General features: G+C 44.9%; 2 long non-coding RNA genes across 7 annotated transcripts in view; one reads left to right on the forward strand and one right to left on the reverse strand.

Moving 5' to 3' along the window:
* Nucleotides 1–2,095: 2,095 nt before the first annotated feature.
* Nucleotides 2,096–26,977, reverse strand: part of LOC144318440 (uncharacterized) — a 49,172-nt gene continuing 24,290 nt past the window's right edge. Inside the window, exons 3-6 of one of the 4 annotated variants that reach the window (XR_013384341.1) lie at nt 16,683–16,742; nt 13,629–13,692; nt 8,106–8,212; nt 2,096–5,058 (exon numbers count right to left, since the gene is read on the reverse strand). This is a non-coding gene — a long non-coding RNA (uncharacterized LOC144318440). Of the gene's footprint in view, nt 5,059–8,105; nt 8,213–13,628; nt 13,693–16,682; nt 16,743–17,591; nt 17,831–26,977 lie in introns of those variants that run through there. The other 3 variants (XR_013384340.1, XR_013384342.1, XR_013384339.1) reach the window with 3 other exon arrangements.
* On the forward strand, nt 17,786–19,807 carry LOC144318441 (uncharacterized). Of its 3 annotated transcripts, none has more exons than XR_013384344.1 (3): nt 17,879–18,112; nt 18,666–18,783; nt 19,615–19,807. It is a non-coding gene; the product is annotated as an uncharacterized LOC144318441 (long non-coding RNA). The 3 variants fall into 3 exon arrangements; XR_013384345.1 differs by having other exon boundaries at nt 19,674–19,807; XR_013384343.1 differs by lacking the exon at nt 19,615–19,807 and having other exon boundaries at nt 17,786–18,112; nt 18,666–18,811.

Here is a 26,977-nt window from a genome sequence, read left to right on the forward strand (position 1 = left end):
TCTGCCCCTTCCCCATTCTCTCTCTAAAAACAAAACAAAACAAAACAAAACAAAAAAAACACCTTCGGAACATGGACTGTGTATATATGGTAAGGTTGTAAGGTGTCAGCACACTGAAGTCAAGTTTCCCAGAACTCACTGCCTCCCTACCGTCTGGGTCTGATGACAGTTGGCAGACAACAATGAGGCAGCTGTTTCCATGCTCCCAAGGCCTCTGGTGGCACCAGGCACCCCAGCAGCTCCCATGTGTCGTCAGGCCTCTGCTGGCCTACTTTGCTGACAAGGGGCACCATCTCCCTCAGGTCCTGGGCTAGGTACTCATGCAGGCCTGACAAGGGCACCAGCTGCCTTTGTAGGTCACCCACAGCCTCATAGCCGGAAGCAGGGACACAAATGTGGGCACTAGCTGTCCTCAGGAGTTCCAGTTTGCCTTTGCTCTCCCTCACTACATATCCCATTCTCATCCCTTGCTGCCCTACAGTGACTTCAATCCCAATGCCACGTGCAGAGGCAACAGTCTTAGGAAGACTTCTCCACCAGGTCCTACGGCTGCTTCAGTTCTAACCCACATTTTAAGAAATATCATTATATATGTTGCATGGTGGCTTGGCTTTTCTGACTGAACCCTGGCTGACACTACGTATACAGCCAGCTCAGAGGCACACACTTGCAGGGATAATGCAATAGATGGGAGCTAATAATCTCCAACCCTAATTTTAGTCATTAGTTTTTTTGTCCCTTCTCAATAGGGACTTTCATCAGGAATGTTGTTGACCAGTGGACCAAATTGGCCGTACCTAGTACGAGGTGCTTTTACTTCCTCTTTGGCCTTCTCCATCTGCAGTGGTTGTCCACAGTGGTTCAATGCTCTGACCCCACTCCCCGGAGTTTCTTGTACCTCTAGAAAGATCAGGGCCAGCTGACACAAACTTCCACACCTCAAAATGTCCTTGCATTTCCCCCACACTCTCTCCTTCACATCTCTTTCAGCAGGAATAATTTCCCTTTAACTTATGCGGACTCCTCTCCCTAGGACAACATCCTGCCGTCATTCCTGCTTTCTTCATCTTTCTCTCAGCTTTTCACATCATTCTCTCCCTTTCCATGGAATCCTTCCTCTGCCTTCAAACATATGCAGCTCACCTGGTTCTTGTTAAAAGTACCTTTCTTTGACACTGCTGCTTCTTCAAGCCACCTTCCTCATCTCTTGGTCTTCTATCAAACTTCACGAAAGGGAAGCTGTTGCCTCTATGTCCCTCAAATACCTTTTCTTATTTGGCCCTTTCAAAGCAGACTTTGATCCTCACCTTCTATCCCAATGGTAGACTTGGATGCACATAGCAATCACCTGGGCCCCAGGATCCAGTTCCAGATGTTTTGATGTAGTTATTCTGGGGTGCAGCTTCAGCCAGCATCCTGCCCTCCCTACATTTGCAAATCCAATGCTCTTGAAGGAGAAAGGTTACAACTTTCTAAGCAAAAAGCAGTTTAAGAAAGCAGACACAAAGATGGCCGTGTTTGACTTCCTAAAAATTTTAAAGCTTCCAGGTAAATGACCTTGCTGTTAATGAGCAAATTTTCCATCTTAATACCCTGATAAGAACAAGTTTCTCATTCATTACTAATGACTGGATAACTACGTATAATCTTCTTGAAAAACTATATAGCAAACTATATCCAGACACATGTAGATGTACATACTATTTAATCCATTATTATTTCTATTTCTAGAGGTATAAGCTAAAGTCCCTAAAAATGTTCATTACAGCACTATTTATAATAGAAATTAGAAGAAACCAAAAAGAATAATAAATGTATTGTACATTTAGTGGTTGGGAATATTAATGTCTAAATTAAAAGCTAATTAGGAAAGAAGATTATAACATGGAAAAATGCCAATGATACAATGATAAATGGGGGGAAGAACAGGTACTTATAAAAAGTTGGTAAAGACATTGCACAAATCAAGCCTGGTTTAAACTAACATGTAACTTTTCAGACATCAATTTCACAACTTAATAAGTTCTAACTATTAGAAATTTGGGCAAAGAAAACCATTCTTTAAAAAAAAAAAAACCACTCTTCCAGCCCTCTCTAAATTTTTAGTTTTTCTTTATTTGACTTTTTCAAATACATGTAAAAACAAAGTTAGCAAGCTGGTTTTATCCTGATCACTATGTTCACCCTAAACTTGAATCTTATAAACATGGCTCAACATGATAACACAATTCCCTTTAGCCTCATCCCTTTTTAGGGAAGCTGTTCTCATTTCTCCAGCTGTAAGATTTATGGGGGACATTTGACTTTGTGCACTCTTTGCAGTTTCATCGGCAACGTGATTTCTCCAGTGAATTATTTTTTTCTTGTGGCAAAAGGAAGAAATATTCAGACTTGCTGTTAAATGTTGATTCTAGAAAGTGATCGTAAGGGATATTATTCTAAGCTTTTCCAGAATTCCCTGAGATAATAATTGATGATTTGGGGTCCTTGCCTGGCCTGGAGAAGGGGGCTTGGGGTAAAATGGAAAAATTGAAACGAAGCTAAGAAATGACCATTTAATAATAGAGATACATCCGATAGTGAAACAAAACACGTGAGTGACAGGTTGGAAATATAAAGATGGCCTCAGAGGCTTTTAAAAATTCAAGATAGAGGAGAGGCTTGTAGTATAATATGGATGTGACATTCAGACTTCTGAAAGGTACACATGAGGGTGTTTCTCCCACCCGGATTTTTGCCACCTGTAGTCACTATTTGCCACCCCCTCCCACTGAGGACTGAGCAGACTGTGAGTCTTCCTGTAAACTCTGTCTGGTTCCAGGTTAGTGTTTCATTTAGAGAAAATGAGGGTGTTGAGCATTAAGAACAGAGCCCAGATGGCGTCATCGTGAAATATGGCACCAGCTGTGCTGCTCAGGGCTTTATTCAGAACCAGGGAAATGCTGTATCCTGTTGGGGCCACACTGCATTCTCTGAGGGAAAATCAAGTGACCTCCACCTTTCCCCACACCCATCTCTGCTTTCTGGTGAGGATGTGTTTTAAGCCTGTCTCTGAGATTGGTTTAAACGTGCTTTTATTAAACTAACTGGGAATATGTCACTAGTTGTTGCTTCAAAAACTACAGATTTCCTTTTTTTTTTTTCTTTTTGGGAAAAGTCCTAACCTGCCTGCAGCTTGATTCCTTTCAAGCCCGCCTTACTTTTCTTTGGAAGCCTCGGGTTGTGGTTAAAGGCACTGCTCATTCCCCTTAGCCTAAAGTCCAATTTGAGTCCAGCAACATACTGTTTAAAAACCTCAAACTTTGTTTACTTGTGTGACCTGAGGGTTTTCACCTGCTTTTCTTTCCTCCGAGGCCTCAAGGGTAGGTGCATGAGGTATAGACTGGAAGCGAAGTACGATACAGGATTGCAGCATATTCTGTACAAGACTGTCCAGAGGCACATCTGCTTGTCATTGCAAAAATCAGAAGCCTTTTGTATAAAGCACAGCGATGCATTAGGTTACCTGCAGGAATACCACGGATAGAGCTCGAGACCGGTTAGTTCAAGTGGCATATGGCACACCATTTTCCACTTCAAATTACAGAAGCATTTCTGTGAAATCCACGGTACACCATAAATGCAGTTTCATGAACATCCTTTATATACAGATCTTTCCTGTTGGGTGTGTTCTGGACACAGAAGCTGTGGGTGGACCTCAAAGCAGAACCTCAGCTCTGAGCCAGTTATGACGCTGCTGCCAGACTCATGGGGCTGAGGCCAATTTTCATGGTAAAGGGAGACCTGCACTGGCAGTCCCAGAGGAGAAGGCAGTCAGCACCGACTTCTCTGTTCAACAGTTGTTTACCACTCACATTTCCTGAGGACCCACACTGGGCTGAGGGCCAACTTTGGTACTATGTTTACACTTATAATACAGTGAAGGAACTGGGAGGAGACTCCCTGAGAAACATGAACAACGGGAACCCAGGGACACAGAAGGAAACTGAGGCAGCGATCTGCAAATGTCTAATGTGAGACTTGGACTCAGAGCCACATTTCCAGAGCTTGGGTGTGCTCAAGTCCCAAGTCACTTTTTAGGAGGGTAAGTGTGAACCTGGTGGCGTGGGTGGATGGCCACAGGATCTCCTGAGAGCACAATCCTGAGAATCCAGACTGTGTGAAATCCTTCCTGGTTGTGCCCCAACCCACTTATGAGTTTGGCAAGGTTGCTTTATTTCTTTTCTTTTCTTTTCTTTCTTTCTTTCTTTCTTTCTTTCTTTCTTTCTTTCTTTCTTTCTTTCTTTCTTTCTTTCTTCTTTCTTTCTTTCTTTCTTTCTTTCTTTCTTTCTTTCTTTTTTCTTTTCTTTATTTCTCTCTGCCTGTTTCACATGGTGGCACCATCAAAGGCTTATGATAATAAAAGTTTCCTGTAAACTTTTAAAAAAGATCAAATAAAAACTACATGGAAAAAAGCAAAGTCGGTGATTTAGGCTTTGCTTAGAATACATAGCATATTTAAGAAAAAAAATAAGCCAATGTTTTATCTTCTCAAGAAGCTTATCCTCCACACAGCCATGAAAGGAGTTTCTAAAACAGCCATCAAATCATTCAGCTTCCCTGCTTCAGGTCCATCACCGGCTGACTGTCGCCCCCAGAATGCAAGCCGGGTTTCTTGGCTCTGCCGTCAAGACCCTCTTGGATCCCGCCCTGCCCGCCTCTCTGGAGTCAGCTCCCACCCCCTCAGTCCCATACACCCTGCCTTCAGGGGCTTCCAATGACTGTCTCCAGAAGGGTGATAGGACCCCACTGCTATGGTGACAGTGGCAGTGCATCAGAAGACTAAGGTGGTAAGAGGCCTCATCAGACCACCCACCCATGGCCAACTGCACAACAACCCGGGAGACCGTGTCCTTGGCCACCCTGGGCGGTATTTACACCAAGAGTCAGGGTTTCTCCACTGATCTTTGCCAGATGTTTGCTCTTATCTCCTCATCCTTATTCTGGACTCCACTTTCCTGGAACTCTCTGACTTTGTCCATGAGCTCTGCAAAGGGCACAGATTTGTCTGTATGGAGCCTGAAAAACATGGAAACGGGTAGTGAGTGAGCTGCTGCCAGCAGATTGCCAAGGGCAGAGATGCACAGAGGTGCTGGGTGACCACAGCAGGGAGGCCACCCGGCATCCATCCAGCCTTCTCTTGGCTGCTCCCTCGGGGTTGTGCAGCTGCCACAATTTCTGCATTTACTTTCTGGGGCAGAGTTATCTTGCTCGTCTTTCTCCAGGCCTCCCACTGAATTGGTCTTGCGAGCTCTGCCCTAGGAGTGTTAGGTTCTCTCTGGACGGCCCGGCTGCCTAGTTGCCCACAACCCCCAGTCGCATCATGATTCCATCCTGGACGGAGCTAAGGGCACCTCACCAGGCCAACAAGAGAGTGGCCATGACTTCTCACCCTCCATTCAGGCAGAGAATGAAACAAGAACCCAAGTGATTGCCACAGTCTTACTCCGGGAAGGTACTGGGCCAGCTTTTCATCCTCTCTCTCAACCTCCCATGAAGCTCTTGTCCTCATCTTTCAGAGGTCGAGGCTAAAATTCAGGCTCAGTAATCTGCTTGAAATTATAAACAAAGAAAGGAACAGAGCTGAAATTTCAAACCAGGTCTAATTCCAAAGACGGCTGGCTTCCACTACGCTTATTATTTGTGCTTACCATGGGCTCCTTTTCTAGGGACTTTACTTGTAACAACTCATTTAAGCCTCACAACATCTCTAAGAGGGAGGGACTCTGCATCTTAAGAGGAACAATTCAGGCCCAGAGACGTTAAGTTACTTGCCTAACATCACACAGCTAGTAAAGGGCAAGGACAAGATTCAGCCTGGCTGGGACACCTGGGTGGCTCGGCGGTTGAGCACCTGCCTTTGGCTCAGGGTGTGATCCTGGAGTCTCAGGATCAAATCCCACATCAGGCTCCCTGCATGAAGCCTGTTTCTCTCTCTCTGCCTATGTCTCTGCTCCTCTCTCTCTCTTTCTCTCTCTCTCTCTCTCATGAATAAATAAACCAAATCTTAAAAAAAAAAAAAAAAAAGTTTCAGCCTGGCAGCCTGGCTCCAGAGGCTGTGCGCCTCACTCCTCTGAACCACAGCCTCCCCACGCTCCAGCACCCTAAGGTGGTCAGCACAGCCAACATTCCTCGCACGTCTGTCTTAGGCGGGCACAGCGTGAAAGCACTGAGAGAGGAACCTAAAGGGATTTCTGTCCTTGCACTCAGGGAGCTTACAAAGTTCAACTAATGGGTCAAGGGGGCATGAGGGCTTTACAAAGATATCCTGAGGGTCACGTCCACCCACATTGCCAGGTTTACTTTCAAAAACTATAGCAGAGCTGCTATTTGGAAATCTTTACAATGCACAGGCCTCCATGCTGTCAGGGGAGGCTGAGAAATAGCAAAACCCTGTCTTTGGCTTTATCTCCTTAGATAGAGGAGAAATCCACAGTTATGTGGGATCTTAGGAGAGCCAAGCTTCTGACACTGTGCAGCTCTGCCTGCAGTGAAAGGTGGTGGCGGGAGCAGAGGATGACCATAGAGGCTTGACCAAGGAGGGCAGCTCGGCAGCAAACAAGGAAGCCCTGTGCCTCCAGCCTACGCCTGAATCTTCCATGGGGAACTAGAAGGCTTTGTCTAGACATCTGTTCAACGTCTTCCCTCCTTCTGGGCGAAGTTAGGGCTGAGTCAAGGACTGGGAGCTGTTTGGGCCAGGAACACTGGTTTCTGCATCATTCTCCGCAGGGTTCTCTTGCACAGCCCCTGGCTCATTAGCGCATGGTCAGTTAAGAACACAAGCTTTGGAGCCAGACCAAGTGGGAATTGGGCTATGAGAGCTAGGGTGAGTTCCTGAATCCCCTATGCCTGTAGATACTTTCCCATAAAATGAGGCTCATAACAGTCCCCACCTCGCGGGGCTGTGCTGAGGGTGAGACTCCACAGAACTTTATAGAGATCTCTGTTGTGACACTCATCCCTACTGAGCAGCAACTGTGTCTGTCCCCTCATCTAGACCATGAACTTTCGGCGGAGGGCAGAGCCTTATCCATGTGCTCTGCTCTTATCCAGTGCCGACACAGGCACTGTCGGTATTGGCTGGAATAACTGCCGTTTGGCCTTACAGGTTTCCCTACGCTCTGGTCCCACCAGCTGTGACTGGAGGCCCTAAGGGGGTGTCTGGCCCTTCCAGGGAATGCTTCCCTGTGAAGGCCCTCACTGCTAGCACATGGGCCTACATCCAGCAGTGCAACCCAGGAACTCAAACTCTGAGCTGGGTTTCTGGAGCAGGTCAGCAGGAGATATGTAGACTCTTACTTCCTTGACCTTCTGATTGCTCAGCCTCTCTCACTTCTCTGTATTACAACAATTAATCTCTACATTTTTTTTCCTGTCCTCCAATTATTCTTATACAGTAGCACTTCTCAAAGTTTAACATGCATACAAGCCAACCGGAGATCCTGTAGGAATGCAGCCAAGGTGCTGCATTCCTAACAAGCTCATGGGAGATGCAGGCACACTGGTCCTGCAGCAAGGCTGTGCCCTGCTCCCAGGACAATCTTCCTCCTGCAAAACTATGATCATGTCACTTGAATGGACTTGAACAGATCTTTCACCTGAACATATACGAAAGGCAAATGAACCCATGGAAAGACAGCATTAGTCATTAGGGAAATGCACTTTAAAACCACAACCTTTAATGTACCTATTTGAAGACTTAAAAATAAAAATGCAATACCAAGTGCTGGTGAGGATGCACGATAACTGGAACTCCCATACTCTGCTGGGGAGAAACCAAGATATTACAGCTACTTTGGAAAATAGTTTGGCAAGGTTGTCTTTTAAATAAAGATAAATACACACTATATTTGACATAGCAATCTTACTCTTACATTTGCCCAAATGAACTGAAAATTCGTTCACACAAAAACCTGTGCACGACTGCTGTTAGTGAGTCTATGCATAACCACCACAACATGGAAATAACCCAGAAGTCCTTCAATTGATGAGTGGCTGAACTCCCTGTGTCACGTCTACACAACAGAATAATGGTGAGCAAAGAAAGGAACAAACTATTGACTTACAAAAACCTGGATGAATCTCAGGTGTGGTATTCCAGGTAAGAGAAGCTGGACTCAGGAATCTACTTGTTGTATGATTCCATGTATAAGACAATCTGGAAAAGGAAAAACTACAAAGACAGAAAACACATTAGTGCTTATAAGGGGCTAGTATGGGGGAAGGGTTTCCTGCAAAAAGACAAGAAAATTTTGTGGAATGATGAGAATGTTCTGTAGCTTGGTTGCGGTGGTATTTACATGACTATATGCATTTGCAAATGTCAGAATGCCAAAAAGGATGAAGTTTACCGCATGGATGTCATACCTCAAAAGCAACTGACTGCGGCCAAAAAACTTTTCATGGTTCCCATTTGCCCAAGAAATTAAAGTCCAAGCTCCAGAACCCCTTATCCTTTCTAACTAATTGTACTATTCATTTTCTTAAATGCTGGCTAAACTTTCCCGCCACTCAAATGTTCCCTGGGTTTTCTTCTCTTGGTCTCTCTCATCTCCTGGAATAGCCTCTTCTTTTACAGAACAGGTACATAATAGACATTGAATTAATAGTCCTTGATTTCCCATTGACCAAAAAATGGCACCATAGAAAGATAAACCTGCAAGGGCCAGTTGGAATGAAGCCGAGGTGCTGCATTTCTAACCAGCTCCTTTCTCTCCCAGGAGCTCGGTCTTCTGTAAGGGTTTGTTTGCTGAGGTTGATTCTTTGGAGTAGGCAAAGCAGCGCAAACAAACCCCCAGTGTGCTCAACCCCTGGGAGCAGTTTGCAGCCTTGGAAAGGGCCTGCCTTGGCACACATCTCACTGGCTTAGGACCCTCCAGACTCCCCACTGCCAGGCCCAGGTAGGAGGGAGGCCAGGGTGCTGACAGGAGGCCTGCGGTGGTGTCACCCAGCTGGCGGCAGTGATTGATTCCCCTGTCCTCACTCACTTGTTAGCAGTAGGGCAGCTCACGTCCCCACATCCTGCCTGCCTGGAGGGGGGCTGGAGGGGGAATAAAGGGGGAGGAGGCGCTCTCCGGGGCAGGGCCATCCTTCCAGTGCTGCCCCCACCCCCACCCCCAGCCCCTTACCATTCCCGCAGCCCACCCCACAGACTCCCAGGAGGGAGATGGATTCTGAGAGCTGACCCCACGGTTGGCACCGAGGTGCTGGCTGAGGGTCCCAACTCAGAACCTCACATCTTTGAGCCTCCACTACTGAGATAAGCCCTAAAGGAGATTCACAGACACCTATCCATACAAATACACACGTGGGAAAAAATTATATTCTTGATAACTGTCTTTGGCCACAAGCCCCCAGATGGTCTTCAGATGAGCTAGGAGGAGCCAGGTTTTTTTGCAGGCTACAGAGAGATCTAGAGCCTTAGTGAAAATCTGGCTGAGGGTGAATGGCACCTTCATCTTAGCCCTCTATATGTTCCCATTCTTGAGGAAAGGAAAGATAAACAAAGGGGGCAGGCTGTTTCCCCATTGAGGGTCCCTCTGACAACCCAGCCCCACTGCATCTTTGCTCCGTCAGGAGGTCGAGCATCTCTTTCCTGGGTGGGAGGAGGTGAGAAAGGGTCCGAGGGTTCCCCTGGGGTCCAAAGATGGTGACACAGACAAATTTTTTTAAACCTGCAACATGTACATAGACTCCCTGCCAGGGCCAGTTCCCTAATTTGTGGGCCCCAGTACAAGATGAAAATGTCACTTAAAAAGCAGAGAAAAAACAATGCCTTTGAAAGTAGTAAAATATAAACCTTGTTCATTTCATCTGTGGTCTCTGTTCACCAAGGTGTTTTTTATTTGCTATAGAGCATTCCAGATAAAAAAAAATTAACATTATTATTAGCATGGATTTTACCATGATCTCTATATTGCACAATGCCTGTTTTATATACAAAAATAAAGCATTTAACTCATGTAGAATCACTGAGGTTATGCAGTTTGTATTTCATAGCTTGTGTACGCCTATGTACCTCCTTCTTACTGAGCAGTAGGATACTGCACAAAACTAACACAATTGTTTTTATTTCCCATTTTGCTTTGCACGTGTCCTACCAGCACTCTGCTTTCAGCTTACTGATGAATAGGAAGGACTGAAAGGAAGGCATGGGGTGGCTCAGGTGGTTAAGCATCTGACTCTTGATTTGGCTCAGGTCATGATCTTAGGGCTGTGATCTCAGGGTAGCAATCTCAAGGTCATGGGATAGAGGCCCACATCTGGCTACGTGCTGGTATAAAGCCTGCTTGAGATTCTCTATCTCCCTCTGCCCCTCCCCTACTCACACTCGCTCTCAATCTCTCTAAAAAAAATTAAAATAAAAAAACAACAACAAAGGACTGAAAGGAAAAGGAAGCTCCTCTTTCCTTTCCTCCTATGGCTTCTTTTCTTCCTCTTCCCACCTTCGGGGAAGGCCCCCATCCTGCCCCTGGATGCCATCCTGTCTTGTCTTCTTAGAGTGGCTTTCCTGTGAGAAGGCTGATGTCTACACAGTGTGAAGAGGCCCTGGACCCTCCCAGAGCTTCAGGCCTTCCAGATGCCCAGGAACCTCCACACTGGCCACTTTTGAATGGAATGCTCTCCCCAATTCTGTCTCATATTTTGTCATTTAAAAAGTAGTATGATAATTAGCATGGTTGAGCATTTATTATACTGGACGCATAGCCATACAGCCATACACAATCAGAACGGCTTGTGGCCCTGTGTCTCTTCGAGTCCTCAGTGATAGAAGTCTATAGTCTCTCCGCAGAAAGCTCAGACAGCAGTTCATCCAGCTGGGCTCTGAGGCAGGGGAATGGGGGCATAGGACATAATCGTGGCTGATCCCTGCTTTCTTCTCCCTCTGAATGGGACTCTGATGCTTCTTCGACCTCCTTCCATTCTCTGAAAGGCCCACATGTAAATCGACCCCAGGAGTCCTCCCTACCATTAAGTGAGACAAATTTAAGGATAATAAAAACTTAGGCTAAAGGTCTAAGTGATCTTAGGCTAAATTATCACATATACACACCCAACAAAAGGACACTCTCACAGTTTACTGAGAATCATTTCACTCTCTCCCTTCCGAGGCCGCTGATGAACATTGTGGGTGTTCTACAGGAACCATGCACCCCTGCCCTCAGGTATTCTCTATCACATCTTGATGGGATAGTTTCCTTATTACACTTACCACTATAATTTATTATTGGCCTACTTATTATCTCTCTCGCATCATCCTGGAATGCCAGTTCCACGAGAATGAGGTCCTCATCTGCCATGTTCCCTGCTGTAACCCAAGAGCACATAGTGCTATACAACCAATATGCATTAGATGAACAAATGGATGAATGAATAAGTGGCATATTTTTTTTTTTTTGCTTTTGTTACCTTCACTTAGCACCTGCACTACTCATGTGCCCTCTAGACTCTCAAAAGTCAAATTCCATAAGTCACTCAGAGGGTCAAATCCTTCAGACACCAAGACATTCAAAAGGGATGGGACCATATGATTTATCCCTTTAGGAGGGCAAAGGAGTGGGATTTTTACTATGGCCAGCATGTGGTCAATGGATCAGAAGAGCTTTCAGCTGATGTGAGAGATACCTGGGACACCATGAAAACAACCAGCAGCAACCCCACATCTCTCCCCTCCTGCTCGCAAGGCACCTTGCCATCCCACCTTTTCCGAAACCTTTAGCCACATGTTGCCATCTTGTGACTCCTTTTACCCTTCCAGCTTGCTCTTGGGGTTCATTTGGTTAGGGTGTTTGAGTGAGGATAAACAGGACCTTTTGCTCTAAGGGTACAAATGTGGGCAAGCAGAGCTCGGCTACCAGCAGGTGCTGGAGTTCCTGAGCAGGTTCTGCCTGCTTATCCCCAAATGTGGACCAGCTCCAGGCAGAGAGGGGCAGCATGGCAGGGAAGCAGCCCCTCACAGGACTGGCTGCGCTACAGTGCAGGTTAAGAACGTGAGATGCGAGACATTTCTCCAAAAAAGACATAGACGTGGCCAACAGACACATGAAAAAAAAACGCTCAACATTACTCAGCAACAGGGAACTACAAATCAAGACCACAATGAGATACCATCTCACACAGGTCAGAATGGCTAAAATTAACAAGTCAGGAAACAACAAATATTGGCGAGGATGTGGAGAAAGGGGAACACTCTTACACTGCCAGTGGGAATGCAAGCTGGTGCAACCACTCTGGAAAACAGTGTGGAGGGTCCTCCAAAAAGTTGAAAATAGGGCCACCCTATGATCCAGCAATTGCACTACCAGGTATTTACCCCAAAGATACAGATGTAGTGATCAGAAGGGGCACCTGCACCCCAATGTTTATAGCAGCAATGTCCTCAATAGCCAAACTATGGAAACAGCCCAGATGTCCAGATGTCCATTGACAGATGAATGGATGAAGAAGAGGTGGTATTTATATACAATGGACTACTACTCAGCCATAAAAAAAAGAGAGAAAGAAAGAAAGAAAGAAAGAAAGAAAGAAGAAAGAAAGAAAGAAAGAAAGAAAGAAAGGAAAGAAAGAAAGAAAGAAAGAAAGAAAGAAAGAAAGAAAGAAAGAAAGAAAGAAAGAAATCTTGCCATTTGCAATGACATGGATGGAACTAGAGGGTATTATGCTAAGTGAAAAAAATCAATCAGAAAAAGACAATTATCAAATAATTCCACTCACATACCAAAACAGGTATCATAGGGGAAGGGAGGGAAAAATAAAACAAGAAGAAATCAGAGAGGGAGACAGACCATAGAGACTCTGGTTTTTTAAATGATTTTACTTATTTATTTGAGAGAGAGATCACAAGCAGAGAGGAGGGGTACAGGGAGAAGCAGATTCCCTGCCAAGCAGGAAGCTGGATGCAGGACTCAATCCCAGGACGCTGAGATCATGACCTGAGCCAAAGGCAGACACTGAACTGACTGAGCCACCCAGGCAGCCAGGAGACTTTTATTTTTTTTTAATTATTTTATTTTTTATTTTGAGACTCTTAATCCTAGGTAACAAACTGAGGGTTGCTGGAGGGGAGGGAGTGGGGAGGATGAGGTAACTGGGTGATGGGCATTAAGGAGGGCACATGACGTAATGAAAACTGGGTATTATATAAGACTAATGAGTCACTGAACTGTATCTCTAAAACTAATACTACACTATATGTTAATTAATTGAATTTACATTAAGAAATGATAATCCTTAAAACAAAAAAGAAAGAATTTGAGTTACAGAGGCTCAGTAAGTTAAGTGACTGCCTTCAGCTCCGTCATGATCCCAGAGTCCTGGGATCCAGCCCCACGTTGGGCTCCGTGCTCAGTGGGGGGGTCTGCTTGTCCCTCTCTCCGTCCCCCTGCTTGTGCTCACTCTCCCTGTCTCTCTCCAATAAATAAGTAACATCTTTTTTAAAACAAAGAATGTGAGTTATGCTGCCTTTATGAACAAAGCATATGACTTGACTTTATTGGTTGATCTGGGGACTAATCAGCTCAAGGATATGAAGGGGAAGTTTGCAGCTGTGACCGACAATCCTTGGCCTGCATCCCCTGGACTCAACTCACGTCATCAGCACTTGACTTCAGTGCACAGTTTGCGTATGTTGGTAGAAGATCCAGAGTCTTCCCCCTAAGTTTCCAAAATAAACAATTTCTAAGTGTCCTTTTTAGAAAGCAATAACATTTTTTAATTATAAGATTAATACATAACCACTGTAGAAAAACATAAGAGGAGACATAACTACATAAATCTTGGCATATATCAGGTTAGTATTTTTCAGTATATAAAAATGTATCCATGTTATACATTGCTCTCTGTTGGTTTTATGTGGGGAGGGGTTCAAAATGCAATTCATATAATATTTTAGTCTTTTTCTTCTTACTTAGCAAGATATCTTAAGTACTTCTTTATGTCATTAGTCTGATTTTTAATGGCTAGAGATTATCCCATTGCATAACAATTTACCTAATCGTTCTTCTGTAAATGGACATTTACATCAACTTGTGGTTTATTAATATAACAAAAATCTAGCAGTAAACATACATTGTGAGCCAAAGGTAGGCACATGTACATGAAAGATGAGAAGCTGCTTAAAAGTTTTGTGCCTGTTTCCAAAACTTGTGCCCTGCAGCATCCACCTCAGAACATGCAAAACGTATATGTAAACTATATATAAATGTATATGTAAATATATATAAATAACAGTAACTTTGGAAATCATCAAACTGCCAGGGTTCTGCGCACACGGCATTTGCTCTTCCACTTAAAAAGTTGCAGCAGGGATGTCTGTTACTGTCAGCACGTTTCTGAACAGAGGGCCCTCCCCTTGTCTGGGTAACACGCTTGTTCTCGGTGTCCACAGCCTGTGCTCAGCTGAAACCAGAAGCTCGTCTTCTGAGATGCCTGTGGCTGAGGCAGTGACTTTTGACTCAAGGCTTCAGAAGATTCCTCAGTGCGAAATCACCCCCAGGGGAGTAGGCTGTTTCACCAGGGGCTGTGTCACTGGTGGACTGGAACAGGGCTCAGCTTAAAGGTCTGGAGCATAGAGACTGGCCCCAGAAAGACCCTTGGACTGAGGTCGCTGTGTGCACACCTGTTCAATGTGTGACTGAGAGCCAAGTCCACAGGCTCCTGCAGGTCAGCCCCTGGGCTGTGTAGATACCCTTCTTTACCCCACATTCCATATATACCATCAACGCTTCTTCTCTCCTTTAGTTAACACATTTAAAAGTGGCTAAGGAGAGAGAGTGGCCAAGGACATCATGACCCACTAAGGAGTCTTCATGGATTGTGGTGATGTCATTATACTCTGGCTGGAAACGGGGTAACAGAATGCCAGCTTGCATTGTGAACCCCAGGATTTAAGTGAAAGCTGGATGGGAAGGCCTAGAACTTGTTCCCAGCCCACAGGTGACACAGCCCTTCATGTGTAATACACTTTCCTCATGGAGCAGGGCAGGGGTTGGAGGGAGGGAGGATGTGTGAGTTAGCACAGAGGTATCTTCTGAAACCCTGAGTCACTTAGCTCCGGGAATTATGGGTGTGGATCAGTCTGGGATCCTGCTGGATCCTTTCCAGTGTAAGTTGGACCCACTCTAAGCATCTGGGGGACCTAGAAGAAACCCATGTCATCAAACTCAGTTACAGGCAAATGGTAGAAAAGCTTTAGACTTTCTGGGATCTCTCAGCTCCGAGGCCCACAAGGAAATCCCAGAGGCTTGAGATGCCAGTGACACCCTGGACTTGCCCTACTTTCTGGCTCTGCCAAACAACAACAAGATCAGGATGAATGAAGGAGTGCTTGAACAGATAAATCATAGCCTTCCCTCCTCTGCAAAAGCACAACTTGGCAGTGTTCTCTGCCAGGGCAAGCGATGGCATGAGGGAGTGAGGGGGAGGGCCAATGTCCAGGGAGTCTGGAGGCCATGCACCATGGGAGGAGGATGGCCTGCGGTCAGCATCCCAGCCTGGGATTCAGGAGACCCCCACACTTGACCCATGGAAGCTTCTGCTTCCATGCACACTTCTGCTCCTCAGCTTCCTGTCTCTAGTATGTGAAGAATAGCCACAGCTTCTATGCTTCATTTGTGAAATAATAGATATTTACAAAAAAATTTTTAAAGATTTTATTTATTTATTAATGAGAGACACACACACAGAGAGAGAGAGAGAGAGAGAGAGAGAGAGGCAAAGAGGGAGAAGCAGGCTCCATGCAGGGAGCCCCACGTGGGACTCAATCCCGGGTCCCCAGGATCATGCCCTGGGATGAAGGCAGCGCTAAACCACTGAGCCACCCGGGCTGCCCGACATTTACAAATTTTCACTGAATAATTATCACGTATAGAAACAGGTCAGGCTGTCGCTGTTGACTCTGGCTGGTAAGTAGCCTTTCCCAATATGATTCTAGAACTTGATTTGCTCCATGTAATAAACAATCATATAATAAAAAAACCCAATGTTATGTTGAAATCTCATTTTAGTATTTTTTGTGCAGGAGGAGCCCAGGAAGGTGGGGAGCATGAGTACTTGGATAAGAGGAAAAGAGCGAGCCCAGGTCTTGAACTAGTCACTAGCCTTGGGCTGTTGCAGTAAAAAGGGCAAGCATTTTAGATAAAACATCTGAAGGGGTTCTAAACCAAAAAGATTGGTCAAGCATTTTTCATCCCCCTCTTCCAGATAACATGATTGAGGGTTCAAGAAATTAAGTAACTTGTCCAAGTTTATATTGCTAATAAGTGGCAGAGATAGGATTTGATTCCAAAACTCATGCTATCTCCCCTGCCAAAACCCTTCATGTGCTGCAGAGTGACTGTGTTATTAATTTCTAAAGAGCGCTGAATCCTAGGGACCAACAGGAAACAAGGAAAGGACCTGGGTTCCTAAGGTCTTCACTCAGTGACTCTAATTCCTTTATGAAAAGTTAAGGTAGGAAGGGCCAGTGGCCAAGACTTGGGCCTCAAATCTGTCCTTACAGATCCCACAGGCCTTTGGTCTAGTGCACATGAAAGCATAGCCCCACCTCAGAGAGAGACACAATGTGCCACTCCTCTGGGGGCAGCTCTTCCCCCCCAAATCACAGCACAGAAAATGATCAGCAAAAAAAAAAAAGTAACAATTACCTCCACCAGAATTTTGACTCTTATCCCAGATGTTGGATTCCCCTGCGTTGGAGAATTGGACTAAGTTGAGTGGAAAGAATAACAAAATATTTTTAGAATACTTATTAGGTTTACATAGGAAATTGCCATTTCTTTGTAGGTCAAAAGCAGTCAAATTTATCAGCAACTTCACGTGGTTCAAACTTATGCCGAGGCTTGTTGACTGATGAAGTCAATCAATCCATCGATCAATCATCAACCAGCCAGCCAGTTACCTGGGGAAACAAAACTAACTCACGAAACAATCAGAGGGCTAAATTATATAGAGAGGGCATCTTACAAAGCAAAATTTACATGTGTTACTGAGGTCACAGAGCTCCTAAGCGGCAAGGTCAGGTGGGGTGGCCGTGTCCTTCTAAATGCCTCAAATCCTCCAAGATGGCCCAGGCCGGCTCCTGGCAGTGCCTACGGAACAGGTGGGCCTTCCATGGGCAGAGAGCAGGGGGAAGAGATCCTGGGCAGGGGAAGCAGCACGGCACTCATGCGGGCCCAGGCTACGCTCAGCATGTCTGGGACACAGAGAGGAAACAGGTTGACGGAATAGAGAAAGCATTTAGGAAGGTGTGAGTGGGTGGCTCAGTGGTTGAGTATCTGCCTTTGGCTCAGGACGTGATCTCAAAGTCCTGGGTTCGAGTTCCTCATCAGGCTCTTCGGCAGAGAGTCTGCTTCTCCCTCTGCCTATGTCTCTGCCTCTCTCTCTGTGTCTCTCATGAACAAATAAATAAAATCTTAAAAAAAAAAAAAAAACAATGGAGGGTCCTAAAAAATTAGGCAGGGAGGGGGTTTGCATTTTTAGAATCATTGATCCTTGTACTGGAAGGAACCAGAAGAGATTGTCTGTGCATGGATTTCAAATAGGAAAAATACTACCTTCTTAGTTTTACAAAATGAAAATGGAGTCTCAGAGATCTGGTTAGAGGTAAAAGGTAAGATGGAATTACGATTTCTTGCTTCCTTGTCTGTCAGTTGTTATACCTCATCACTCTGAACTCGACTTGCCCTGATTAAAAAAAATAACTGTTTTGCCTAATAAGCTGTCTTATTTATAGGCTGTTGCTATTTAAAACTGCTTCATGGTTCTAAAGTGGCAACAAGGAATCATAGGTTCTTAAAGAGAATTTTTGGCAGTGACATAATTAAAGTGTTCTAGAAAGATTAGCCTGTCAAAAGCATTCTAAAGAGATCAGAGAAGTAGGGGGCTGAAGTCAGGAGAAAGGACGAATGAGCAAGGACTCAGGAAGGCACTGGTTGGGAGCCCAGAGGAAAAGCAAGGATTATGGATGATGCCAGAAGAATGGTGATCCACTGACAGAACTGGGGAGGGCCAGAATGAGCCAGCTTTGGATGGGGAAAGATGGGGAGATGGAGACTTCAGAGTCATGAATCCTGAGGTAAAGAAGGAAATGACAGAAATGGATGAGTAGGTCACCAAGGGTCAGTCTGGTGAGAGAACTCCAAGGCTGTGGCAGAGAGGGCCAGCTGCATACCAAAGTCCCCCTTCCCGACCATGGGATAGACTTGTTGCTGGGGAAGCAGCTTCCTAGCCATGAACCGTATTTTCCAGCCCTCCTTGCATCCAGAAGGGGCCACATGACTAGTTCTCGCCTATGGAGAATGAGCAGAAGTGATGTCTGTCACTTCCAGGCCAAAGTCTTTTTTTTTTTTTTTTTTTTTTTTTAAGAATTTATTTATTTGTGGGAGAGACAGAGAGCACAAGTGGGAGGAGGGACAGAGGGAGAGAAAGAAGCAGACTGCCCGCTGAGCAGGGAGCCCAATGTGGGGCTCACCATGTGGCTGGATCCCAGGACCCGGAGACCATGACCCAAGCTGGTCAGACACTCAACCAACTGAGCCACCCAGGTGCCCCACTTCCAGCCCAAAGCCTTAAATCAGATATGCCGTCTCCATTTTTCTCTTCCTTTTTTTTTGTCTGGCGGGATACAGGTAACAGTGAGGCCCTCGAGTCTAGGGGGGTGGTGGAGCCATAGAGCGAGGAGTCTGGTGCCTCAGGTGGAAGAAATCCACCTGCCAACAGGAAAAGCCACTGTGTACCAATACATGAGTAAGAAATTAACTTCTTTCATGATCGAGCCATTATGATTTTTGGAACTATTTGTTATTGAAGATTGGTTCACCACAGAGGCCCCCTGAGGAACAGCAGTTTGAAAGGGAATGGCAGGGCAAAGGGGATACAGAGGCGGGATGCTCAGCTCAGCTACGGAAAGAAGAGGGGTGGGCAAGGAAACAGTTACGGAGATCAAGGGAGAAGCAGCCTCAAGCAGAAAAGACGTGCTCAGCGGTGTTCAACATTCAAAGACAGGCCAGGAGGATTGATAACGGGGGCGGGGGCGGGGCGGGGGAAACATTAGACCCAGTATTAGGAAGACCCTTTATAACCTTCCAGAAACAAAACACAGAAACGAGCAGGCATTTCAGAGGAGACTCAGGGCCACGTGGCCAGTATTCTCTTACTTTCCACTTGTTTTGCTGTTGGGCTTTTCTCTCCTGGCTCTGAAGGAGCCTGAACTTGAGAACATCCCCAAAGGACTGTGCATCACGGTCCAAAACCAATGGAAAATGACGTGAACCCTGCCATTACGGGACGCGGTGGAGAGCCCCTGCTTGGGCCGCTTTCCGGGAACCGACTCCTGATGCAGCTGGGACCGGGAGCCCAACAGCACGGCCACGGGAGGCGGTCTTGTTTGCAAGAGGAAAGGAAAAGACGAGCTCCAGCCTTGCCCACGCTGACGGCAGCGGCCCCCCGGGCAGCAGCAGGCGGGGCGCGGGGGGCTGGGGGGGCTCGCCCGTGGACGGAGCCGTGGCACCTGCAGGCGGGGGGCGGGGCCTCGGGAAATGGGCTCGGTCACGCCGTCCGCGCTCCTGCCTTATTCAGGAGCACAAAAGCAACAAAGCAACCCCCAGTAACAGGACAGAGGTGCTTCTGCTCCCCAGGAGGTCGGCGTGAGCTGCGGAGTCAGGCCAGGGCCCGAGCCCTGACTCGCCCATGGAGCCGGAGCGCCCCGGGCCGCTGTCCCCGCCCCCCCCAGTCACTCCAAGACCAAATAAAAATAGCTGTTTTTATTCTGTATGTCCTGTATGTCCTGTATGTCTGCCATGTCAAGGGTGACTAAGTGCATCGTTAGAAAATGCGAATTCAGCTCCACGAGCTCCACGAGCGCTGTCACACCGAGCCGCGGGCCTCCGCTGGCTCCACGAATCAATGTCGTCTTGTTCTTGGCAAGTTGTCTGGTCCCTTTTGGTCTCGGGTTCCTTGGGACGCAGCCTCCTGGGGCCGCGGTGAGGACTACGTGTCCGCCACCTGTTGCTCCCATTCCCGTCCCTGCTCTGCCTCTGAAGCAGTGTGGGCCGCTATGGGGTGGGGACCGGACGGTCGGGCCCAAGCCGGAGTGAACCCGCCTCCCGGGGGCCGCCTCTATCTGCACGGGCTCCAGTCGGGAGCAGCCGAGGTCTCACTGTTCAGCGAGTTCCTTGGGGGAGAAACCAAGTCATTCGTCCAACCTTAAAGACACAAACCTCAAGGAGGAAACTCTAAAACCAAGATCATTCAACTGTGGATCACAGGATCACCCAACTTCTGACTCAACATCAGAATTTCTCTCACAGCTTCCTTGGTAGGTGATCAGCCAGGATCTTCTTGACCAGGATCTTCTGGAAAGAGCCAGGCAGTTTACAGTCTTGTTTATGAGGTGCCCACTCCACCACCAGCCAACTGTACCTTGAGCCAAATTCACCTTTGGTTTGTTTATTTATTTATTTGTTTGTTTGTTTATTTATTTATTTATTTATTTATTTATGATAGTCACACAGAGAGAGAGAGAGAGAGGCAGAGACACAGGCAGAGGGAGAAGCAGGCTCCATGCACCGGGAGCCTGACGTGGGATTCGACCCCGGGTCTCCAGGATCACGCCCTGGGCCAAAGGCAGGCGCCAAACCGCTGCGCCACCCAGGGATCCCAAATCCACCTTTTGGTAGCTTTCTCCAAGTGATCCTTGTTCTGCTCTTCCGGGCAAAGCAGAATAAATACAATCCCTTTCTCATGACCTCCGTTCGAATATTTTATCCCAGTTATCAGGTCAGTCCATTCCCTGCCCACATCATTTCTTTTTAAAAGTTAACTAACTCTACTCCATCAACATGATACACAGACTTCTAGCATCCTAGTTATCTGTGTGTGAACTTGCTCTTAGTTATCAAGAACGCTTCACAGTTTCATTAATAATAGGGGCCATAAGTGGACCCCAAACTCCCAGTTACATCTGAGAGAATGCAGTGAGAATACTTCGAACCTTGGTTTGTGTATTAAGATAGCTGTCACCCGCCCCCCTCTTTTTTAGCAGCCAAGTACATTATTGGCTTATACTCAGTTTGGGTCAACTAAAACATTTGTTTTTTACTTCTAATTTTAAACAGCACCAGACTCACTGCCCTGGTAGAAACTTGCCTAAGTTTTTTCTAAAGTACCCAGGAAGACACAAATATAAAAATCCCATTTACCACCAAAAGCTAAGACCAACATAATAAAACCACTTGCTAAAATCTAAAAGGAATTTTTACTTACATTTTTTTAAATGAGCAGGAAAAAACACTTGGCTAACAGTCTTGCCTTTTCTCAAGAAATAGAGGCTTAGGAAGCCTGGGTGGCATAGTCGTTGAATGTCTGCTTTTGGCTCAGGTTGTGATCCCAGGGTCCTGGGATCGAGTCTTGCATCAGCCTCCCCCATGAGGAACCTGCTTCTCCCTCTGCCTGTGTCTCTGCCCCTCTCTGTGTGTCTCTCATGAATAAATAAATAAAATCTTAAAAAAGAAAAGAAAAAAATAGAGGCTCTCTGACCTTTTAAAAGAAAGTGGAAAGAAGTTTTGTTCCTCCTGACTACTCTATTCCCCTACTCAGAGACCTGGAGTCTACACCACAAGAAACTTGGTAGTTATCCCTTTACCATGTAGATGTTAGATTTTGAGTTGATTCAAATATTTTTTGCCATCTTCATCTTTCAACATTCATTCAGAGACTAATTCAGGAAGTATATGAGATGGGGTGGGGGTGGGGGGATGCCAGGTGCATTGGATTCTCGAAGGAATAGCCCCAGAAATAAAATGCTGTTGCTGAGTATGGAAAGAATGCTCCGTAGCTATACACAGTGAGGAGGACATCATAGAACAAGACCTGGAGGAAGGAACTCGGCACAGCAGAGCCATGCTATAGGAATGCTAGTTAAATGCTAGCTGAATGATCAGAATTGGGCAGACACCTATTCTCATCAAACTATAAATCTGAGAAGATTCCATCATTACCCAAGTGTCCAATCAACAGGACCAGATAAAATCTACACACCCTGTCTGTGGGTGAATCCGAAACTAGTTTTTTGTCTTTTCATTCAAAAATGAGTAATCAGAAAAACTGTCATTGGAAACACGAAAAACAATTACACAGAAGACCAGATGAGGAACATTCCTCTGAAAATGACCTCCTGCAGAGAACCAGCAAACATTTTTAGAAAACTGTGTAATATCCTCAGAAAGATGTAAGAAGACACAGCTTCTAGGAAGAGGTGCCATATAGTCACAGAGAAAAGAATGGGATGCAAAGACAATGGAGTGAGATGAATAGCAGGGAGAGATAGGCGAGATAATTAAGAATATTAACAATACCGAAATCATAAGTTTCATATCAAAAAATATAGCATGAAATTCAATTGGAATGAATAAAGAGCAGCACTCATCTTGTGTAAAAGTGAGTGAATGTTCTGAAGATCATATCCGAGATATTCTATGATATGGAACAGAATGAAGAAATAATGGTGGAGAGAGGACAGAAACATGATTCCACCTCATAAGCACAATAAGAACAGGAGAAACTGAGACAAATCCAACATAATTAAAAATTGCTTTCTTGTGATGAAAATCCTTTGAGTATGCAGACTGATGGGACTCATTATACCCTAGATAAAATTTTTAAAAAATGACCCACATCTAGGTGTATCTTGAGCACATTTTTAAATTGAAAAGATAAAGAATCCTTCAGAACTCAGGTTTAAAAATAATAATAATTTAATTATAAAGGAGAATAATTAGTCCAATCTCTGACTGCTCTTCAATGCTAACTACTGGAAAACAACACAACCACATCTATAAACTTTTGATGGGGAAGGATTATGATCTATAATTTTACATCTAACTATGTCATCAATGATAAAGGCAATAGAAGAACACCTGCAGATAGTCAAGGACTCAGAAAATAGATCAGCCCATGGTCTTTTCTTGGACATTATTTGAAGACATGCACTGACCAGCTGATAAAAGAATCAAATTAATAACACACATGTACATAGGAGCATGACTTCCTTTCACAGTTAGGAACCATATTAAAAAATTCAGTAAATTGTGTGTGCCACCTGGGACCTTGTATAGCTCAGAGGCCACTCAGCCCTTGTGAGATACATCGTTGGTGACAACCAACAGCTCCCTTCCTCCTTTCCAAAATCACCCCGAATTTGCTCATCTCCAACTCCTTACATAGCCACGGGCTTCAAAGAAAGTTAATTCCATATCCAAACACAGGGTTTGGACTGTGATTAGGCTACCTCCAGTCTGCGATTGGTTTAGATATGGCCGTGTGACGTAATCCCCCACCCTCACCCCAATAAGACATAAGGGAATCTGTAGGTGGAGATTTCTGGAAAGAGTTTCCCCTCTCTTAAATAGAGATACCCACTAGAAGACAGGCTCCTCTTCCCTGGTTGCCATGTCTCGTTATTCCACAGCTGCGAGGGGAGCTGGCCTAACCACCATGCCAATATACCTAGGAAGGCAAAGCCAGAAGGTGTGAAGAATCTGGGTCCTTGCTGACATTATTGGTTCACTAAATTAACCAAACCTGGGCCTGCACCGTCATGCTATATGTATTATTTAATACATATGAGTCAGAAATTTGTCACTTACAGTTGAAAACGCATCCAAAGTGACACAGCCCTAAAGTGTTAACTTAGCTATTCCTCTGCTGGCTCTATTCCTCTCTTAGTACCAAGAAATATATTTCTCAAGCCATATCCTTTAACCTACAGTTCATATGGAATCTCTTGCCTTGTTTGATGATCATTTATAACAATAACTGGTGCTGTTCTTGTCTAGATTTTTCTAACAATGGCTAAGCTTATTACATAGTGAAGCCCCTGTGCCAAGAGAATTACTAAACAAAAGGTCTTTTCTCTCCCTCTCCACAAAAGCAGTATTGCAAAGAATGACATAATGAACTTTTTCATTGCTAAAGAACTTGAGAAATTATTTTTATGCGTCTTTAGGCATCGTGTTAAATGACCTAACTTGTTGGAATTTTTTTTTTTTCATGAAGAAAGACAATAAATCATCTGGGGACAGACATTATATATCATTAAATGCCTCTTCCTAAATTAAGTGATTTGTGAATATTCTTGAATTAAATGGCACCTAAAAATCAGCATATATTCTTAGCTCAGCTCAGTAAATGCATGGAAAAAAACTAATAAAATAAATTGTTTAAGTTGATTCTTTCTGTGTGGTGGGGCATGGTTGAGTATTACTTCCTTCTTTAAACTTAGAGATACTTGTGTTCACTTTTTGTCATATCTGTTCCTTGTTTTGTGAGAACATGACCTTCCTTGACTCTGGAAGTACATGGCACCACCTCACATGCTCCTGGAAAGAGCAAAGTGGGTTTTCCCCCCTCTTCTCAGCAGTAAAGCATAAATATATATTCTTTCCCAATCCAGATTTCCCTGAGAAACATTTTTATCTTCTAGCTCTAACAAGATCTCCCACACTGAGGCTGCCAAGTTGGTTCCTCTCCTTTTGGTACCCCTGATGCATTCAGATAATCCCAACTTGGTCCTCAGAGAATTGTCCTACCACAGGCATCAAATTCTCTCTATTTCACTTCTGTTCTAACTTCCCCCCAATAGCTAGTTTCTTGACACTTTCTTTTGGAATCCTTTTCCTGGCTTCTTTCCTAATGACTTCTTTCATCCTGCCTAGAAAGCCTTTATTCTTTGTGGTAAATGAAGGGCAAAAGGGTAATCCTCCAAGTCTTTCATCTTTATCCAAATGGAAGATTACCTTGCTTTTATAGCACTCAAAATGGAAGACCCCCTCAGGCAAGAACACTGGCCTAGCACACAGAGCCTGTAGGTCAACTTGATTGGTCAGTGACCATATTTACTTCTTAGATCAACATATTCCCCAGGAAACTGTCGTGGCAAACTATTAGCTCTGCTTATTTACTGTCAAAACCTCTTAGGAAAACTGCTTTTAATTCTCTCCTGGTGTATTTGTACCTAGAGGGCAAATCAAATTGGCTTTGATCACCTGACATCCTATTTCCTACAAGGGTCTCAACTCTCCATGAGATGTAGAATATCATTTGACTCCAAGATTGGCAGGGCCACTCCACTTGGGCAGATTCTGACTGTAACAAATACAGCTAATTGTTCTAGTTAACTGGAGCTAGCTTAAGAAAAGAAGAATCAATTTTTAAAGATGAACACGAGGTATCATGAAATCAGGAATTGTATAGGAATTCAAGAGCAGAAGCTATAGTATGGCTGAGCCCCATGGGAAAAGGAACCAGGAACTAGAAATCTATAAGGAGCAGAGGCCACTTTCCTCAGGCATCTGCTTTTCTGAATTACTGCACCATTTTATTCTATAAGCTGACTGGCTTCCTCTGCTTACTCTTTTTTTAAAGGCTTTGTTTATTCATTCATTAAAGAGAGAGGGAGAGAGGGAGAGAGAAAGCAACCAGCAGAAGGGAGAGGGACAAGCAGACTGAGCTACATATGAGGGCTTTGTGCAGGGGATTGGTACAGGGGCTCAATCCCATGACCCTGAGATCATGACCCCGGCTGAAATCAAGAGTCAGGTGCTCAACTGACTAAGCTACCCAGCCACCTCATTCTTTTAAATCCCTCATATCTTTGGCATGTCTATGGCTTATCATGGCTACCCAGGATCATACCTAATGGCATAATAAAGATTTTGATAAAGATATTTGGCTTTTTTCCCTCACTGTTCATTGGCTTAGTTTTATAATAGCAACTTCTTTCAAGACATGTCTCCTGTGGCAAGAGAAACAAGAGCAAAAACAAACTATTGGGACTACACCAAAATAAAAAGCTTCTGCACAGCAAAGGAAACAAGAAAACTAAAAGCCTATGGAATGGGAGAAGATATTTGCAAATGACATATCTGATAAAGGGTTAGTATTCAAAATATATAAAGAACTGATGGGAGCCTGGGTGGCTCAGTTGGTTAAATGTCTACCTTTGACTCAGGTCGTTATCCCAGGGCCTTGGGACATGAATAGACATTTCTCCAAAGAAGACATACAGATGGCCAACAGACACATGAAAGGATGCTCATCACTTATCATCAGGGAAATGGAAATCAAAACTATGAGGGGCACCTGGGTGGTACAGTCAGTTGAGCGTCTGACTCTTGGTTTTGGCTCAGGTTGTTACATCAGGATTGTGAGATCAAGCCCTTCATCAGGTTCTGCACTCAGTGTGGAGTCTGCTTGAGATTCTCTTTCCCTCCCGCTCTGGTCCTCCTACTCATTCTCTCTCAGTCTCAAATAAATAAATCTCTAAAGAAACTATGAGATATCACCTCACACCTGTCAGAATGGCTGAAATCAACAATACAAGAAACAACAGGTGTTTATAAGGATGTAGAGAAAGGGGAACCCTCTTGCACTTTGGTGGGAATGCAAAATGGGGCAGCCACTGTGGGAAACAGTATGGAGGATCCTCAAAAAGCTAAAAATAGAATTACCTTATTTTTTTTTAAGATTTTATTTATTTATTCATGAGAGGCAGGCAGAGACAGAGGCAGAAGGAGAAGCAGGCTCCATGCTGGGAGCCAGATGTGGGACTCGATGCCGGGACTATGGGATCACGCAACTGTGTGATCACGCCCTGAGCCGAAGACAGACGCTCAACCACTGAGCCACTCAGGCATCCCTGGTACAGGGTATTTACTGTAAGACTACAAGAATGCTAATTCAAAGGGATATGTGCACTCACATGTTTATAGCAGCCTTATTTCTAATGGCTAAGATATGGAAGCTGCCCAAGTGTTCATTGATTGATGAATGAATAAAGAAGCAGTGTGTGTGTGTGTGTGTGTGCGCGCGCGTGTGTGTGTGTATTATTTGGCCATAGAAAAGAAAAGAATGAAATCTTGCCATTTGCAACAACATGAATGGA

Source organism: Canis aureus, chromosome 8, assembly GCF_053574225.1.
Source record: "Canis aureus isolate CA01 chromosome 8, VMU_Caureus_v.1.0, whole genome shotgun sequence".
In the NCBI taxonomy this organism is placed as follows: Eukaryota; Metazoa; Chordata; class Mammalia; order Carnivora; family Canidae; genus Canis; species Canis aureus.